Source organism: Varanus komodoensis, unplaced genomic scaffold, assembly GCF_004798865.1.
Source record: "Varanus komodoensis strain SLA01 unplaced genomic scaffold, ASM479886v1 scaffold1, whole genome shotgun sequence".
NCBI lineage: Eukaryota > Metazoa > Chordata > Lepidosauria > Squamata > Varanidae > Varanus > Varanus komodoensis.
In genome coordinates this window covers 131,771,136-131,789,580 of record NW_025335268.1, presented here as the reverse complement: position 1 = coordinate 131,789,580, position 18,445 = coordinate 131,771,136, and the positions used below count along the sequence as shown (strand labels likewise).

Below are 18,445 nucleotides of genomic sequence, written 5' to 3'. Positions count from 1 at the left end.
ATCCTCTTTTCTTTATTAACTAATAAAGCTCTGCCAATTCAACTAGGAAAAGATAGTACAAGTTTCCATATGCATTAATTAATTCTTTGATAGTTAGCCCTCTTATGTGCATCATGTGTTCACCACTGCAGAGAGCAAAGTGTTTTGATTTCTAATTCACATAACAGAAAATCAGTTCTAACTCAAATCCTGATGTCTCAGGTACAACTGAAATGTTGGTGTATGTGTCTAAAAGGTGTTCTAAGACTGCTGATCAGTTTCAGTCAAGAAAATGAAGCTTTAAAATGGTTGTATAAGATGTTAATTTTCTCAGTAAGTGGAGCAGATCATTGCTTGATTTTCTCCTTTTCTGCAAGCTTGTTAGGAATGTGGCCTAACAATACAAATATGAAGCTATGGACTAGCAGTGCCATTTACTGCAACCATGTACTCATTCAGTTAGTTACTTGTCCTACAACAAATCATTATAGGAGCAACATACATAAATACAAATTAAAAAGATATAAAATCCAGTAAAATCCACATATAAACATAAAAATCAGCACAAAAATAGCCAGCAGAAGCTGAAAACATAACATCCGTCAACATAACTAAATGATCTAAAGCAATGGTTCCCAAAGTGGGTGGTACCACCCGCCTGGGGACGATGGAAAGATCCAGGGGGGTAGTGATTGGTGTTTTAAATTTGCAGTAGTGCAACAGACCTAATACAAACAAAGAGATATGGGGTGCTAGAGTTGTCATCCAAGAAGAAAGGGGGCAGCAGCCCATAAAAGTTTGGCAACCACTAATCTAAAGCGCTGCATAGAGATTAAAAACTCTTTTGAGATAACAACCAGACATGATTTGCAATAATTTTATAAGTATGAAAAAATAAAGAAAAAGCATTTCTTGTTCCAAAAAGACATTAGAACGGACACCAAGTGACCTTCTGAGAAGGAGATATATTGCATAATGGCAGCATGGTGACATTGAGAAGGGTCCAGTCACAAGTAGCCATTCATTGCACCTCAGAATGTAAGGGCACCCGGAGGCAACCTCTCTAAATACAATCTTAGAACATATATAGTTAACACAGTACAAGCATATTACTTTGCTGAAATGGCTGCACATGGACTAGAATCACACCCTGTTTGTTCTCACACTGTCTGATGTGAACCATTTTGCCAAGGAAAGGCTTTAAATGATGGCCAGTTGGTTTAGGTATTATTGCAGGCATATGTGAAAATTTCTAGCTGAGTTTGGGAGTTTCAGCCAGCACAACAATTGAATATATTTCTCTCCACTGGCTGAGCAGAGTTTGGAAGACTTTCCTACGGGAAACAAAATGGATTCCTGTTGATGCAGATTCCTTTGAGTAATATTTCTTGTAATCTGTAATGCATGAATCATTCACTTCTTAATAACCGCTGTGTCTTTTTCAGAACAGAGTGGGGAATTTTTAGAAAAGAATGACTATTCTTAATTATTCTAACCTGAATGGTTCATCTTTTCTTCAGGAGGGTGTGTGTCTTTGGGTAAATTTTAGATGTCCAAAGAGTGCAGAGCTGAGTTATACATGGCAAATTGACTTTTTTAAAGGTATAAATGAGCCACTTTGTAATGGCACCTGGATGCATTTCTTAAATCAATATTGGTGTCATTCAGTCCTCCACAGCAGGAGTGGAAGAGCTTTTTTTCTGTAGACAGCCATTGTCCCTCAAGGGTAATCTGTTAGGAGCTGGTATGCAGTGGGACCAGCCCAAGCCAATAATGTGCATGGTCTAGAGCATTCTCTCTGACTTCTATAGTTGCCCCCTTTTCTTGGTCCAGAGCATTCTGACTTTTATAGTTACCCCCTTTTCTTGACCATCTTCTTCCTTGCTGCTGCTGGCAGGACAGATCACACTTGTCAGATGCATGTATTGATCACTTGCCTTTGAAACTAGGCTAAGAGTTGCTGGTTGCCAATTTTTGTGCTATAGAACCATCTACACCAAAGAAGAAAACTCCAACACATATGGGAATAATGATCCAGAGAATACCATGCCAAATGCAATAGGAGAGGAAGGACAAAAATGTAACATGCCACAGCATGTACATAGGTCAAAAAATAGAATTAATGCTACTTTAAATTATTAATATCGCAAACATATACACAACCTGTGAATAATATCCACTGAATACAGTGGGACTTATTTCCAAGTAAGCAGGCATAGAATCAGGTGGCACACAGAGTATAAGAATGCTGTACACTACAGAAGGGAATAAGGAAAAATACTTACAAGTCAGCCTGAGTAGAAACAGGTATGGATATAGTTTTAGGATAATTAAGGTATGGATTTTATTAAGTCAGGATACAATATTGCCATCAGAAGGCTTTTCTGTTTCTTATGAAGAGTTTCACTAGAGAAGTTATTTGGTCATACAGGTGTTTAACACCGAAATAAAATTTGAGGCTTCAGTGTATTGAATTCTGACATGCACCAGTTAGCAGATCCAACCTGGTCAGTCAAATATAAGCAAAGTGCTCTGTTTGTCCACACAGTAGATAAAACAGCTGACAAGTATGCCTGCACCAGAGCCCCTCTGTGCAGTTTGTTTTGTTTCATTTTTCAAGAGGCTGCACGTCAATAACTTAATGTTTTGCATTTACAAAATCTTTGGCTCTGGCAACAGGGCTCAGAAAGCTGCTGTGGGGCAAGTATAGAAAATAAATAAATAAATAAATAAATAAATAAATAATAAAATGTTGCTCATTGGCTCTGTACTCTAATTTGATCATTGTCTGTACAAGCACAAGAAAAAAGAAAGACAAGTATAATACAAAGGCATGTACCAAGGCAATCTTTGTAGGAAGTGCAGTTATGCCTTCCAGTGAGTAAATTAATATAGGCAAAGCTGTTTGAAGAGGCACACTGTTAAGATGTTCATGAATTAATTTACATACAAGTAGCTTTGACAAATAGGGAATAATGCATTTTTAATACATGCATTTCAAAGAAGCAGTAGAAAAGTTTTATACATCTGAACTTAATAAGGGTTTAATAAGATTATTATTATTATTTTAATAGAGCTTAATAAGGAACTTTGCTTGGGTTAACCTAAAGATTGCATTAGCTATTTGAAGTGTGTTTGGGGACATATCTTGGGCAAAGCACATGGTATAGACCAGGGGTCGGCAACCGTGGCTCCGGAGCTGCAGGTGGCTCTTGAATCCCTCTGCTGTGGCTCCAGAGCCCAAAACACGCACCGGCACAGCCACCAATCTGCGACCGAGGCTCCAAGTTACAAAATACCAATAGGAGATGATGAGGCATCCACTCAGGAACGCTGTGCTAGCAGGTCAAGTAAATTGTGACATTGCAGGGAAAGAGTGGAACAAGCTTCCTGCAAGCTCTCATGTTACATGAACCACTGCTGAAAAGATTCTCTTTGTCCAAATGTAATCTTCCTCTGAATGATAAAAGCTGTGCTTGGGACCTGTCACAATTCACATCATTTGACAGTTTATCTGCTAATCAGTCACTAAACACACCTATATCTGCGACTTCCCCCTGCAGACCAACCATGGATAAATCAAAGAAAAGAAAAGTTTCTGAAGAAAACCAAACATTTAATGATACGTGGGTAGATTCATTTGCTTTTACTGCTGACGAACTTATGGGATTTGCTGTTTAATGCATGCAGCCCTTTAGCACTGACTTTGACTCTTCAGGAAGCTGTTCTCCTATTCAAAATATATGAAAGGAGTCCTACTAGTTTATAATGTAAGATTAAAAATAACAGTTTTTAGTGACTGAACAAGAGCTGCAGCTAAATCATAAGATATACATAGCATTAAGGTAAAAAATGATATATGCAGTGTTATCTTCATTTTAGATGTCAAAAGGGTTTTGCGGCTCCCGATGTTTTCTTTTGTGTGGGAAACGGGTCCAAATGGCTCTTTTGAGTGTTAAAGGTTGCCAACCCCTGGTATAGACCTACCCTAAAACAACTCACTGTCACATCCAATGCGGAAGCCTATTCCTGTTCTTGAGCATCTCCTCTAGAAAGCATGTTGTAGAAAGATGCAGTAACATTTTAAAAGAAAAAAAACCTCTTCAAGTACCATACTTGTATTTAATCACATCATAATATTGTGATTTCCCAGCTTCTAAGTGTGAAAGTAAGACCAATAGAGACTCCCCCATCCATGCATTTAGATTTTCTGTGCTACCTGACATGCTATCTCTAATTGTAGCCACTTCTGGAAAATCAGAGAGATGAGATTAGGAAGAACAGAAAGATTTAATCGTGCAATGTTGCTTCTAAAATGGGTGATGAACTTCATTCTCGGAAATCCTCAAATTGCACTCTGCAGTGTGAGAACTATAATAGATTAGCTACAGTAAGGAAACTATAAAGGCAGTTCATGTCTTCAGCATTCACTACTTCCATAGTTCCAATAATATTTGTTGGGAAAAATTCTCCAGTTAAACTAAAATTATATCATTTTCATTACCATTTGTGCTGCTTCCTTAGAGATTTTTAGATAGGAGATTTTCCATTGGCAACCAAGTACAAAGACCACCCACAAATGAAATCTTGCTTTGGTTGCTAGTTTGGGGAGCCACATTCCACCCCCCACCCCTTGCAGCTGTAAGCAAAGTTCCTATAACTCACTCCTGGTCTATCATTTCAGGAATACTAGGTTTAGCAGTAAGATTGCTATACATCCAGCACATTGAAGGCAATCATTAAAAATTCTGTGAAGGGAGTATCTCTTTTTGGGTCACCTGTAAATTTTGTACTTGTTGAATGGGAACTGTTTTGCTTTAAGCAAAGATAAATGATTCAATGTAAATTATCCCACTATGATTAAGAAAGAATGCAAGTGAGCCTATAGGTAGGAGCCTGTGCATAGCATTGTATGACATGTTTAGTGCATTACAACTGGAAGAGTATCATTGAAGGAATGAGGCAGGGGAACGGCTTCCTGTTGGGGGAGGTTTACTGCCACAGCAGGTGCACTTGGGAAGAGGCTCCTGGGGGCATATGCCCTAGGTTATTAGAGTTCATGGAAGAAACAGTAAAGGTGCTTTGGTGGTGGGGAGAACAAGAGAATGGAAAAATAAAGTAGAGGGTTTTCCCACTTTTCTGTCTTCTATGTTCTAAGTTCCCTCAGAAGAAACAAACAAGGAAAAGATAGTCTATGAAGTGCACAGTTGTGGTCAAAAGAGAATTGAAAGAAGTGATGGGATTCCCCTGCAGACCCATGCTGGGACTTTTTGAGAGAAGCTTCTTCAGCTATAGAAGGTTCCCAGCCAAGGTTCCAGACAAGTATAGAACTCAAAATGTGCTCACATTTTCACACAGTCAGAGCAGTTCTTGAGCTATTGACTGAAGAAATTAGAGACACAAAGATTTTGCTAATTATTGGATGCCCCCTTTTCTTAGTGTCTTCATCATGAGACACACTTGATAGGCTTGTCTGTATTGCATGAACACTAACTGATATATCAGATACTTCTCCAATTCTGTTCCATGGCTGATGAACAGGGGTTTCCTATGGCTTTAATGCTCTGAATGTCTGCAGGAGGTCAGTGTGGGCTGCTTAGAAAAGAGCTCATGCCATTCTTGCCAATGGCTTGTGGCCTTCCAGACTCAAGCAAGTGATCAGAGAGTACATTCCCTGTGTCATAACCTCTTCAGCTGGTCCTCTTTGAATTAGAGGGCAAAGTCACACAGATTAGCTGTTACAAAACATCTCATGTGGCAGCACAATGATTTGCATATGTTGCAGAGGTCCAAGAAGAGGCATCACTGCCCAGGTCATGTTGACAATTTGCATGTCCTTAAAGCGGGGGCAGCATCTTGCCGCACTTACTTAAGAGATAAATGAAATCATTTGTTAACAACCCTAGCTTACAGCAGAAAAATGAACGTTTTCTACAGACATCTTTTGGTTCCTTTAAAAAACTACCTGTCTGAAAAAAATGCTTGTTTTAAATGCCTTTTATATCATTTCCAGTACTGATAAGAAACCAGGTAAAAGATTCCCACTACTTGGAAAGACAGGGTTTGATGCCAAGAGTTTTGAAACTCTATAATTTATCTTGATACAATATCAATTTATTATTTAAATGTGTATTCCAAGGTTACTCCTCTCAAGGCAGCTACTAGGAAGAGGACACCAGGCTTGCGAGATCAAGATCCCTCTGAGCTGAGCACTCCTATGTGCCTACCTTCTCTGGTGCTTAATTTGAAGATCTGCCATATTAAATATTCCATCTTGCGTCAAAGTGAAGAAAGTGAAAATAATCTAGCCCTGAGTCAGTCCTGAACCCTGAATTCAAAGGCATGAGACTTTTAAAAAGGCAGATATTTTTAAATTTGATTTTAATCTTGAAGATCAGTCATTTTCATATTTGTTTTCACTGGGTATTGCTTTTTCATATTTTATTTTCTAATAAACATTTCTGTTTCTCTCATGAAGTCAAGTCAAACCTATCCTGTGTTCTCTAGGTAGTTAAGATAACAACCCCTCTCCAGGGCAGGACACCACATTATTATTGGTAGTGTGGTGGAGGTGGTGGGATGTCCTTATACTGATGGCTCCTGCTGTAATACAAAGTATGAACTTAATGCGGTTCTGTACCTACTGTACAACTTAAAATTCTTGCGTGCCTAAATCTGGGAAATCTCCTAAGATAGAGTTCCCAGATATAGGGCTATATGACTGCTTAAATCTAGTTTAAATGGGACAATAGGTTATATGTGTTTTAATTTTAAGACATTAGAATTCAACGTCTGAGAATAACATACAATTTCAATGTGATATAGAATTTTGATAGCCATGTTAGTTTGGAATTTCTTTATTACAGTACCTTCAAGTCTATTCAGATTGGACAGAATTATTTTTAAATCTGAAAAATAAAGAAATATTAAATTACAAATACTAAATCTGAAAAACAGTGTTATCTGTAGGTTACCTAAAAATGGTGGATGCAAGACATCCATTTACTTCAATGTCATGTTCAAAGCTGCCTCTGGACAAAGCTGGCCTATTTTATGAATTACATTTTTATCCCTTCCTTGAGGACTTCAGAGTGACACCCCAGTCCTTTCTCCCTTACTAATTTTCACAGGCATTCTTTGATGTAGGTCAGGCTAAGAGAAAGTGAGTGACTCAAGATAAGCTTTGTACCTGAGTGAGGATTTGAACTGTGATTGGGGTATCTAAATCCAACTTTCTTGTGAATAAACTATTTTTTAGCAATGTGTCTTGTTCCATTTTGAGACTTCGGGAATTTAAAGTAGCTGATGTATAAGCAGATGATCTGGTAAACTTTAGAGCCAAAGCTGAACTGAAACCCAAGAATGTGTTACTGCATTTGCTAACATTCATCTTGCCCCTTTCCTTGTTTCTCACTCACCCTGTTCTAAATTTAGGTTGTTGTTTCAGGTAGAGAGGGCCTTTGCTTTGCTTACACTGAACTGTTAAATGAAATTTTTCTGACAGTACCACATAATTAAGAAAAATTCATAATGGTTATTATTCCTTCTTGTTTCATAGGATGGCTACAATTTACTGCTATACCTTATGGATATTGAAAGGAAATCCATCAATAATCTCTCTGAAAATGAATAAAGGAGAAGAGATATTGCATATTCCATGTCAGTTTTGAACTACTGGCTTCATGTGGCTTAATTACAGATATTTCGCCAATATAAGTTGGAAACTGTAAGTATAAAACTAAAGACCACACTTGCAGAATACAAAGGTAAGTGGCATTCACAAAGCACTAGACAGTATGTCTGCAGTTAAGTTGGAGTATGCAGCCTAAATATATTTAATTTGGGGCATTAAAATGTCAGGTGGAGAAATGTAACAATTCAGTGGAATGTGAGAAATGGAATATGCTTCCCCTGCTCAGGGAAAAAAATCAAGAGGAAGTGGTAAAAGAATTTAGTAATCATCATTTTTTATCTTGCTTTTTCCCAGAACTAGGTGACATCAAAGGTGGTGCTAGGCATTGAAAAGATCTGGGGCAAATGCAAACCCCAAAGAAGGCTCCTCATTTTATTTCAGATACTTTATTAGGTATTTCTGGGATTCTGTAATACTTTTTTTTAACTGTTCTGGGGTAAAATTCTGTAAATCCGAAAATTTACATCAAATATTGCAATATTACATTTCTAGTAACCTCATATTGCAATTCTCAAAGCACAAAATTGTGTAGGTCAATACCTTTCTTAGGTACAGCCAAACTTCCTAATAGAGGGTATTGCCCAACTGTTCATTTTTCATCTTTCATGGACCAGCATGATTCCTTTTGCTTTTGGTTGCTCTTACATGTTACCAAAGTTATCAATCCTCAGGTTTCCCTACAACCCGATAGCTAAACTTCCTTTGTGGTACATAAGGCAAGTTGCAGCTTTGTACGCATTTATGAAGGAGCAACATCCCAGTCCTTTGTCCACTTACCGGGAAGTAGATCCCATTGATCTGGGTAAGAATTACTTCTGAGTAAATGTATTAGGATTGCACAATATTTTCCTACTTCACATAGATTTTCACACTATCAAGCTGCCTTCTCCCATTCCACAGGCCTGTGTAGCCATGTCCAAGCTATGAGAGAGCCAGTGTGGTTAAGAGCAGGACTGGGACTCAGGAAATCTGGGTTCTAGTCCCCACCTAGCCATGGAACCAACTGGGTAGACTTTGGGCCAGTCACAGACTCTCAGCCCAAGCTACCTCACAGGGTTGTTCTTGTGGGGATAAGATTAAGAACAGTAGAAGAATTATAAAACCCACTCTGAGCTCATTGGAAAAAAGTGGGATATAAATCTACTAAATAAATAAAGTCTAAGGCTGGCCCCAAGATATTTCGTTCCTGAGGTAAAGCAACAAACACTACCTTACTCCCACAAGTCCAACCAAGGTGGGTAGAATTACTAAAAGCCAATCAACGTTTTGGTCTCTGAAGCCAAAACATTCCCACAAGCAAGTCTCCCCTTCCCTGGCACTGAAACTAAAATAATAATTAATAAATTGTCAGCTGTCTGAGGCATCTCAGGTTCTAAGGCGGGGAGTGTGCGCGTATATGTGTAAAGGACCCTACCACCTCAGGACATTCCTGAATTTAATGAGATGAGCGTTTTATTTCAGGAAAAAACCTCAGGCTAAGATTCAAGGGAGACATTAGAGGTAACACATATAGGCAAAAAGCCAGCTAATCTAGGGGAACCAGGTGCAGTTATCAGGGTCCCTGAAAAGGTTATCAGGGACCTATACCTTTATTTCAGCAAGTGCAGTTTTCTCTAGTTACCTGAAAGGCAGAATCATTCAAAATAACACAGTGGATATATGCCCATGAAAACTTGTTATGCCACCCAGTAAATGTGTAAGTCTTTAAGGTGCCACAAGGCATTGTGAATTTTGAAAACAGAAAAGCAAGAACCCCTGTTCCAGATCCGTTCACCTTTCTCTAGTACAAAGGAGAATGCAAAGGAGAACTATGCAACTACCAGAATCTGGCCATGTGAACCATGAAAAAAGCATGTGCCAAGGAGCTGTAGGACAGACTCAAACAAGCCTAGTAAAGCATGCATTCATGTATTAACTTACCCCAGACTCAGACAATGCTGCCTATTCAAACCCCCTTTGCAAGCAAAACTACTTCTTACCCAGGGTAATGGGTTTGGCACAACTTGGAGAAAGAAACAGACAAGGAAGGCCTCTGGTACTCTGTTTGATATAGGAACAGCCAATATGCCTGCTCTTCCTCTTGTTAGGGTCTTGGTGCCTGCAGTGGCCTAGGACATAAGTACAGTTATTCAATGGCAATTTTTTCCTCAGGTCTCTGCTGAGTCAAGCTCACTCAAAGAAAGCTAGATGACAGAGTGCTGTAAGGCACTTTTGGCCTCTGGACTTAATAAAAATAATCAGTAGATGGGCCTAGGAAAGCTGACAGTCTCCCCTTTAGTTTAAAATACTTCTGGCTTCATGCTACACTTAGTCAGCTAAGGGAATGAGTCCTAGGGTCTCCGAATAGCTGTAAGGCTACCAATTCAGAAGGAAGGATTGTATAAACACAATGATGACAGTTACAGCTGCTCTAAAGATCTAGAGAACTGCTCAGATTAGAGGTCCATACCCCAATGGGCCCTTTTCTAACACTGCGTGTGTGTGTTGTACAAATATTATGAGATAATGAATGTATAAAAACCATCAAAGAACTGATGTTCTAAACTAACAAGAATATCTTGAATTGAGATGCATTGTAAAAAAAATTATACAATCAAGTGCATCATAAAATAAGCTAACATGATGCTGCTGAAATCACTTTCAGACCACCAAACTGTAGCCTGATCTTCATAATTATGCACTGATTGACTGAGGTTAGCTACTTCATTGATCTACCTGCCATTGAGCTGCTCAAAAAAATCTGTGTGAACATGCCAGGAAAAAATAATCTAATCCTGTCTGTGCACAAAAGGCAATGAAGAAAGGCTATTGCCTGATTTGTACTTAGAAAGCATAAAGGACAGGGGCTAGATGATGTGTCTATGGCAACAGCCAGGGTAGCTCAGACAGTGAAGGCTTTCAAGAAACATGCCCCTTCTTTGGACAAGCCAGTCATAACTACTCCAGGTACCTAGTGAATACTCACTGAATCCTACAGAGCTTTGGGAAAGTGTTACATAAGATATAACATGCTGGCTCTACATGTGATAGTGGTGTTCCTCTAATGGTCACTGCTCTTCACTGAGTGTGCTGCTTTTCAGACCTGACAGAGGTGTGTATTTCTCTGGTAACCTAAATGTAATTACCTGGCCAAAAATTGTTTTATGGCAAAGCTAGGTGAACTCATACACAGAGTAGCAGGGGGAATGCTCTGTCCTACCACTGACCTGTCCATGGGATGTTGGCAGGAGTTCCAGGATGGTTTTTTTTCTTAGCTTCATCTGTGGTGGTATTCTTCAACATATGAATGCACTCTTAACCAAGTCAAGGATACTAGAATGAAGTAATAGGTTTCTTGGAGCCAACTTTCCTGAGAGGAATGGCAGTTTGATTTTAGATCTCGAGTCCAGATAAATAGTTATTCATGTTGAATCACATTCTAGGAGTAATTACATTTGGTGGCGTCTGTGTCCATTTAGGACATGTAGTAGCATCAGAAAGGGTTTTTGTAAGATACTATGATCAATTCATATATGTTCTTATGCTAACTAATGAGGGAGGGCAAACTGAAATATGAACTGAAAATTGTGGCAAAAAAACCAAAAGCAGGAGATTGCCAGCACAACTTAATGGCCAGATCAGGTAATTTTGAGCTTTAAAATCTGGGGAGAAAAAGATGAGGAGAATTTCATAAGCCTCCATACAAACTGATAGGCATTTACCTATTTTCCAAACAGCCTACCTGATAAAACATGTCACGAAAGGGAAAAGGAATTAAAATATTTAGTCTCAGACTGGAGGAGTCAGGCAAGGTAAGCAAGAATAAAAAAGTTATTATTCAGTAATAACTGCTTTTGTTTTAAATACTCTCCTAAATACAGAAAAAGAAGAAGCCAGCTGGATTGATGGGAGGCATTTGCAACAGTAAGATAAAAAGAACCAAGCTGAGAAATAGTGCATGAGAAATTAAGTTTGAGAAGAAAACTAGCATCTGGAGGATAAAGAGACTGATAAGGCATATACAGAGATGACAGATACCAACATCCATGAAGACAATTAAAAACAAATAATCTTCTGTATTTATTTTTTATCCTGTCCCATTAGCCATAAGGCTTCCTTACCTTAAACTAAATCCAGTTAAGAAGGGAATCAGTGCAAAATGGAAAAAGTCAAAATGAGAGAAAGGAAATAATTAAGCAAGAAAAGTAATCAAGAAAACAAAGAATGTAACAACAATAAATTATAATAGTAATAATGATCCTGAATATGTGTATTAGCAGAATGAAGGATTTAGAATGGTCAAATCTTGGAAAACAGTGGCAAAAGTATTTTACCTGATGTACAGAAGAGAGGCCTCTAGTTCACGCTTACAATAGCAGAGGCAATAGAAGAAATATATGGACAGGTTGCCAAATAGAAAAAAATAGACATGAAGTTCAGTTTCATTTCTGTCAGGCTACAATCCTATATGCATTTTGTGTTAAGCTCTGTGGAACCTACGTATTTTTAATAGATTTCTGCAGAATTGCATTGTTAGGCCTAGTTTCAGTAGATAATAAGGACTGGTGACAAAGCAGTAAGGTTATGTAAAGTTTACATATTAAGAGAGGCAAGGTTTTGGTGTGTGTTTTTATTAAATGGCTTTCTGTTCCATCGTCATGCTTATATAATGTTCTGAATTATCTTCAGTTTCAGCACTTTCATACTACATAGTGCAAACCAAATCAAGTCTCTGTGTCTTCTTCTGGAAGCTGGTTTCACATGGTGGCTTAGATTTTTCCATCTTTGTATCTAGCACCATTTGAAATCAGTGTTCTAGGAGCAAGAATTACAGCACTGGATACAGAGAAGAACTGGAAGCAACAGTACAGTTGTGATCTACATGGTAACAGTCATTTGATGTTTCTCAGAGTATTAAATGCAAGTGATGTTTGAAATAGTACCTTAAGTACAAGAAAAATATTTTATGACCAAGAATAGACACCATAACTGCCCTCCATGCTGTCCCTTCCCAACTCCAGGACTAATAGATGTGATTCCTGTTTTCTGCAAAGAGATTCAGACACAGATCCAGAAAGAGGATCAGTGAGAAGAACCACATGTACATTACTTGTTACACTCTATTCTTCATCCATTTTCATCCACATGTGCATAAGCCTACTTCTATTGTGTATGGGTGTGTGTTGGTTTGGTAAGATTAAAAATAACGCAGATGTGAGATTAGAACATTCTTATTGTAACACTTGAATAAGTGGTGTTGGACAAATAAAAATGTAGTTACTATGAGAGGGCATCCCCATGCTTACTATTCAATGACTATTACAGCCTTTGTCAATCAAAGTTTCTAAAATGGCTTGAAAGGTTTGAGCATATGGTCCCTGGGAGGGTGTGTCAGAGTAGAGAAAACAAAAAGTGAGATCTGACTTTGAAGGGCTGAGATCTGACCTTGGAACATCCCCCATAGTCCCTGAAGAAGCCTTCTGCTGTCAGTGCTCCAACACTGGAGGAGAAAAGCTGGTAGAGTAGGAGGTGTCTTTGTCCATGTCAGGAGGGGCTTTAGATCTACAGTATTCAAAGCAGTTCCAGAACTGGGGAAGGAGAAGTCCTAAATCATTCTCCTCCTTCTTGTTTGCTGCCAGAGTTATGCCAACGGTTCTTTGAAAACTATACACTTTGACAGTGGAGCTTTCTGCACAAATAAGATTGTTCTGCTCAGCTGCAATCCCAACCACACTTAGTTAGCAAATGGTACTAAAAGTGGAACATACATATGAGTAAATATGTGTAGATTTGTGAACCTATATTTTAAATCAGTTATCTCACTATTTTTCAGGCAGGAGCCATTTAAGCTACAGACATTACTGCTAAGGCTGGGGTGCAGGAGGACTCTTGCCTTCCCTCTTCCAGTCAGGTGATGATGCAGTGAACCTTATCAGACAGTCTTTAGACAGGCAAATTCTGATAGACCTATTTGGTCTTTTGGGCTGAGATGGCCCTTTTGTTTGCGATTGGATGAGACTGCCATTCAGTGGCAATCGTGCTGCAACATTTCCTAGCATGGATTCACATTGTGCTCTGTTGACTTACCACATAGTCAATTTCCTCTTCACCCCCAACACCTGTGGGATGCACCACTATTGAGAGCTAAATATGTTGCTGGATTTCACAAAAAAGCCACAGATGTTTTGTTAAAACGTGGAAGTTGGGCAGTTTTGGAGAATGCATCTGTGTGTTTGCATTGAATGAGCACATGCTCAAATACTTATGTGGAAAATGCAGGTTTCACTTGTGGCTTCTGTTGTGGTTGTTATAGGTATATTTAAAATAAGTGTTAGGCCTATAATGCACTGTTCAGGTTTCTTCCACATGCCTTCAAGGTAAAATGGAACAGAATGTATTGCTTAGTGTGGCCACTGACCAGAGTTTTACGGCACTGAAACTGAATGATCTGCAGGTGCTCCTAAGAGCCAGTGTGAAACTGACAAAACATCTCTTACACAGGCTGACCGATTTCTCTTGGTGTTCAGAGTCTCAGTTTTTGTCTAGCACCATTTGAAATCGGTTATGATGTAGGGGGAAAAGCAACTACAATGGAAATGCCGTTTATTGTTTAAAGATCTTCTCTGCTGAAACATATTCCATATGATGCATCTGATACAGCAATATGAATATTGCTTTGGAGGTCTCTTGTGGGGGTAAATTTTTCCGTTATGCACCATATTGTAACAACAATCTGTAAGTTCTATTGCAGTGTAAAGTTCATTGTATAAAATCTTCTAGATATGCTTGGAGATGTTACTCTTTATTTTGTAAAATGAACTGTAGGTTTTTCTGTAGGTTTTGAAGTACTCTGCTAATGCAGCCCTCAAAAGATCTGCACAAAAATGCTAACATGAAAACATGACTGGCACAAAAGGTGTATTTAAGTCAGCGGTATTGGTAGCAATATATCCCAGGGCAGAAATTCAGGGCCAAGCAGCCCTGGGCCCAACAGCTCTACAGCTGCAGTCCTTGCAATGTCTTTTTTCCTTATTAAAGGAAAAAGAGAGAAAAAACCACCTTTTTTACAGATGTGAGTCATGATACACTTTCGGATACACCATTTTCATATCCGAAATGGTCAGTTACAGAAAAAAAGGATCTGCTGCTGTCTAGTGAAGAGGTGAGAGAGAGTGACTAGATCAGCTTGGCCCAATCTGCTGCCCCCCAGATGTTGAACTATAGCTTCCAACATTTAAATATTTATTTCCTCCCCTTCCCACAGGACTTATTTCCTATTCACTTCTGTGATGAAAGGTGGTACTACATGCAAAAAGAGATGCATGTCGGACTTCCCTTTCTATGTAAGTGAACAGGGATGCCTTACACTAGTGATGACTCTACAACTTAGTGGTATAGTGTGGTCCTCTGAAAAAAATGAATAATATGAAATTTATTTAGGACATACTTTTCTCCACTATTTTACAAGTCCAACTGAAATAAAGAACATGATCATTCTCTTGCATTGTTATGATTAATTTGAGCAAAGACAGGAAAACTCTCTGGTGTGTTGCAAACTTCATGTGGACATGCTATACTAAATAATTATACCTTTTAATTCAGTTAAACCAGTGAAAATCCATTTCTATGAAGAGTTTTTCACCTTTTGCTGTACTTTTCAACTTGCTCACCAAGTTTTTATAAACTAAACAGTGGAAAAAGTTTAAAATGTTTAAATAATGACTCCCCATTAGCTGTATGTCAAAAGTAAGGGTTTGGGCTTTTGCTTTTTAAGGAGGCAAACAGTTTACTTCTATTTTCAATTGACAAATATAAACATTTTTTGTAAATGATGGCCAATTAAATTTGGAAAATAAGTTCAGCTATGAAAATTTGAAGGTAACATGGGGCAAGATAATTAAACTTGATTGCAACTTTTATAGATATCAGGCTGGATCCATACTGGCAGTTCCATGACCAGAAGGCACAATACAAACAACCAGAAATATGGGTTTCCCCTTCACCCCACAGTACTCTATATATTCACCAAATCTACTTAAGCAGATTGCAGGATCTTTCAAGGTAGATTTTGGGCAGTGAAAGGGGGGAGAGCAAGGGAAGCTGCTACTGTGTGAGTAGATCCTTAAGTAGACATCCACTTGTGTGATATCGGATATAACCCCAAGTTTATTAATAGCCCACAGACCTTTAAATTCTACAAATAGCTGATTCTGTACAATATGGTAAAAATGCAAACAAAACTACTATCTGTACTGTTCAACATTAAAACTTAACATAAGGACAAAATAAGAACCACAGCATATCTTTACAATTCTGAATGGTTTATGGATCTCCATTGCCACGGCACAGGCAATTTCTTAGGAAACTTCCTATAAAGTCTGGCTCAGAAAATGGACCCCCTCAAAGCCATACACTTAGGCCTGGCCAGTTCTCCAATGAAACTGCTGGTCATTTTCTCCATCTGATGAGGCTCTCCAGAGAGGAAAAGCTGGCAACAGAGTGTGCCAGAGTACCACATGAAGTGATAGCAAGGGAAGTGCAGTGGAAAAAAACAGCAATGGGAAAACCCACAGCATGTGACTCAACCTATGTTATTTAATTCAAATACTGCTTACTGGAAAAGTCAATAACGGATTGTTTCAATAAACTACAGTTGGAACTAATCACTTCCTGGTAAGAACACTGTAACAGCAACAACATTCTTTGGAATCATTAAATAATCTCTAATTTGTGGAAAGGAAAGGGCAGCAGTGGTCACATATGGCCAAGAAATTCAAGAACACAGGATGAAGGTGAACTTTTGTACAAACTTGTGCTTAGTAGTGCTTATATTTTATTGCACTTTAACTGTATTATACATTGGTTAGTAGGCAGAGTAAATATATTTTAATGATTGAAATAGGCAGGGGAGAGTTGCCGAAATGATAGTACAGAAAAATTCACACACACACGATTACAAAAGACTAAGCCTTACACATCCTGTGAAAAAGATTTCTTTGAAACTATATAGATTACCAGTTCTACTCCACTTACTATGGTTGTGTGAAAGAAAAGCATGAAAACAGTTAAGAAATACAATAAACATTATAGAAGGGATTTTCAAATTACTACTAGGAGCATAAGGCAAGTCTGACTCCAGATTTTGTGGGGCCTTGGGCAGTTTACTTTTGCTGTCACTCCAGCACTAACCAGCTCCCAGCCATTTGCAGCACCTGCCAGCACTTGAGTTCCCCCATGGTACTGCTGCAGGCACCAGCCCAGCCTCGGCCACACTCTTAATGGCCCAGAAACCAAGCACTGGCAAGTACGAGGCTGGGAGGTGGCAAGACACTGAGTCCAGCAAGCATGTGGACTTGGCAAATGCATGATTATTCTGACAACAGGCCTGAGTATGTATATGTTTAATAGAATGCAATGAACTCTCAATGGGTGGAATGTAAGAGTTCTTCTGTCCACAGAAGTAGATGATGATTTAGTGGGAGCAGTCCATAACGGAAGAAGAGAAGCTACTGTTGCCATAGTCCCCCTTTGACCTACAGTCCACTGTACCACCTTCCACACAGCACCGGAAGATCCTTTAACCCTCTAAACTTGGGAGGAGGCATGCAAGGAGAGCAGCAAAAGGAAAGAGGGAAATCGCCCTGGCCATTCTTCCAGCGGTTTTATCTGCTGTGAGACCAGAACACTACAATCAGACTCTAAGCAGTAACATCATTTTTATTTTAAATTGCATTTTTATTCCCACATAAAAATCCAGCGAATTATTACTGGAAAAAATCAAATTACTAAGTAAAACAGTTGTATAACACTGATAAACATTCTCCTGAAGACTCATTTAAATCCACTGAGTTTTTGATTCAAAGAACAAGAATATGTTATTGTTACATTGTTAAAGAGGCAAATAAGGTAGAGCTTGTACAGTCTCACCTTTTGGGAAGATGTTAGCTGCAAAACAGTATAGCAGATGGTAAATGTTTACTAATAGTAACAGCTTATTAGTGACGATAAGCAGCTGTATTTATCATGTACCACCCTGCTTCCATAGCATGGTCCTCAAGTAACAGAGCAATCCTATCCCTAAGCACCACATCAGTGGGCAGATGGTAGTGACAGGGCTGACCTAACCATCCTCTGCCATGGTTACTGAGGGACACTTGGAACTGACAAGCTCAGCATCTCAATCTTGCAATCATGTTGCAAGTCGGGTTGCCTTATTGGCACATCCTTTCAGGAAAGCATGTTGCCAAACCAGTTTCCTCACTGATCCTTTGTTTCAGGAAACAATGTTGCCAGTCTGGTTTCCTTACACTGATGACTGACTGCCCTGAATAGCTTTCTCCTTTTTCTCTTCTGTGTTTTTCCTATGCAATTCAAGTTTCAACTGTTATGTGCCTCCCACAGCTACCTACATGAATGAAACGTTAGAAAAGTGTCCATGTAAAGTTAAATTCTTTGTAGTTACTGGCTACCAGCATGCATGCATGCATCCTGTATGTCCAAATAAACTGTCATTTGTTTTGACTGTACCTGCTTTTTCTGAGTTTTAACTGTTGGTGCTGGGAGCAGGATCACTGGTTCGTCTGGACATCCATCAGCTGTGAAATCGGGAAGCCAGCAGCCACAAACTGAAAGGCAAGAGCACTTTTATCCTCTTGCACAGGCTTCCTTTTGTACAGCTTAGTGGATGCTCCCAGGCGAATTGAGTTCAGTAAGTTCTTTCAGAAGGATTCTGGTTTTTGCAGTTTTTTCAGCAGACAGGAAATGGAAGGGTCAGTCTCAAAAGGAATACCTCCC

The 18,445-nt window shown here is 38.9% G+C and overlaps 2 long non-coding RNA genes across 2 annotated transcripts in view; one reads left to right on the top strand and one right to left on the bottom strand.

Moving 5' to 3' along the window:
- Window positions 1–18,177, top strand: part of LOC123031671 — a 38,705-nt gene extending 20,528 nt beyond the window's left edge. Inside the window, exon 4 of the long non-coding RNA XR_006416356.1 lies at window positions 6,119–18,177. This is a non-coding gene — a long non-coding RNA (uncharacterized LOC123031671). The remainder of the gene's footprint in view (window positions 1–6,118) is intronic.
- Window positions 1–18,445, bottom strand: part of LOC123031676 — a 50,802-nt gene that overhangs the window by 25,910 nt on the left and 6,447 nt on the right. The gene's annotated exons all lie outside the window — the stretch shown is intronic.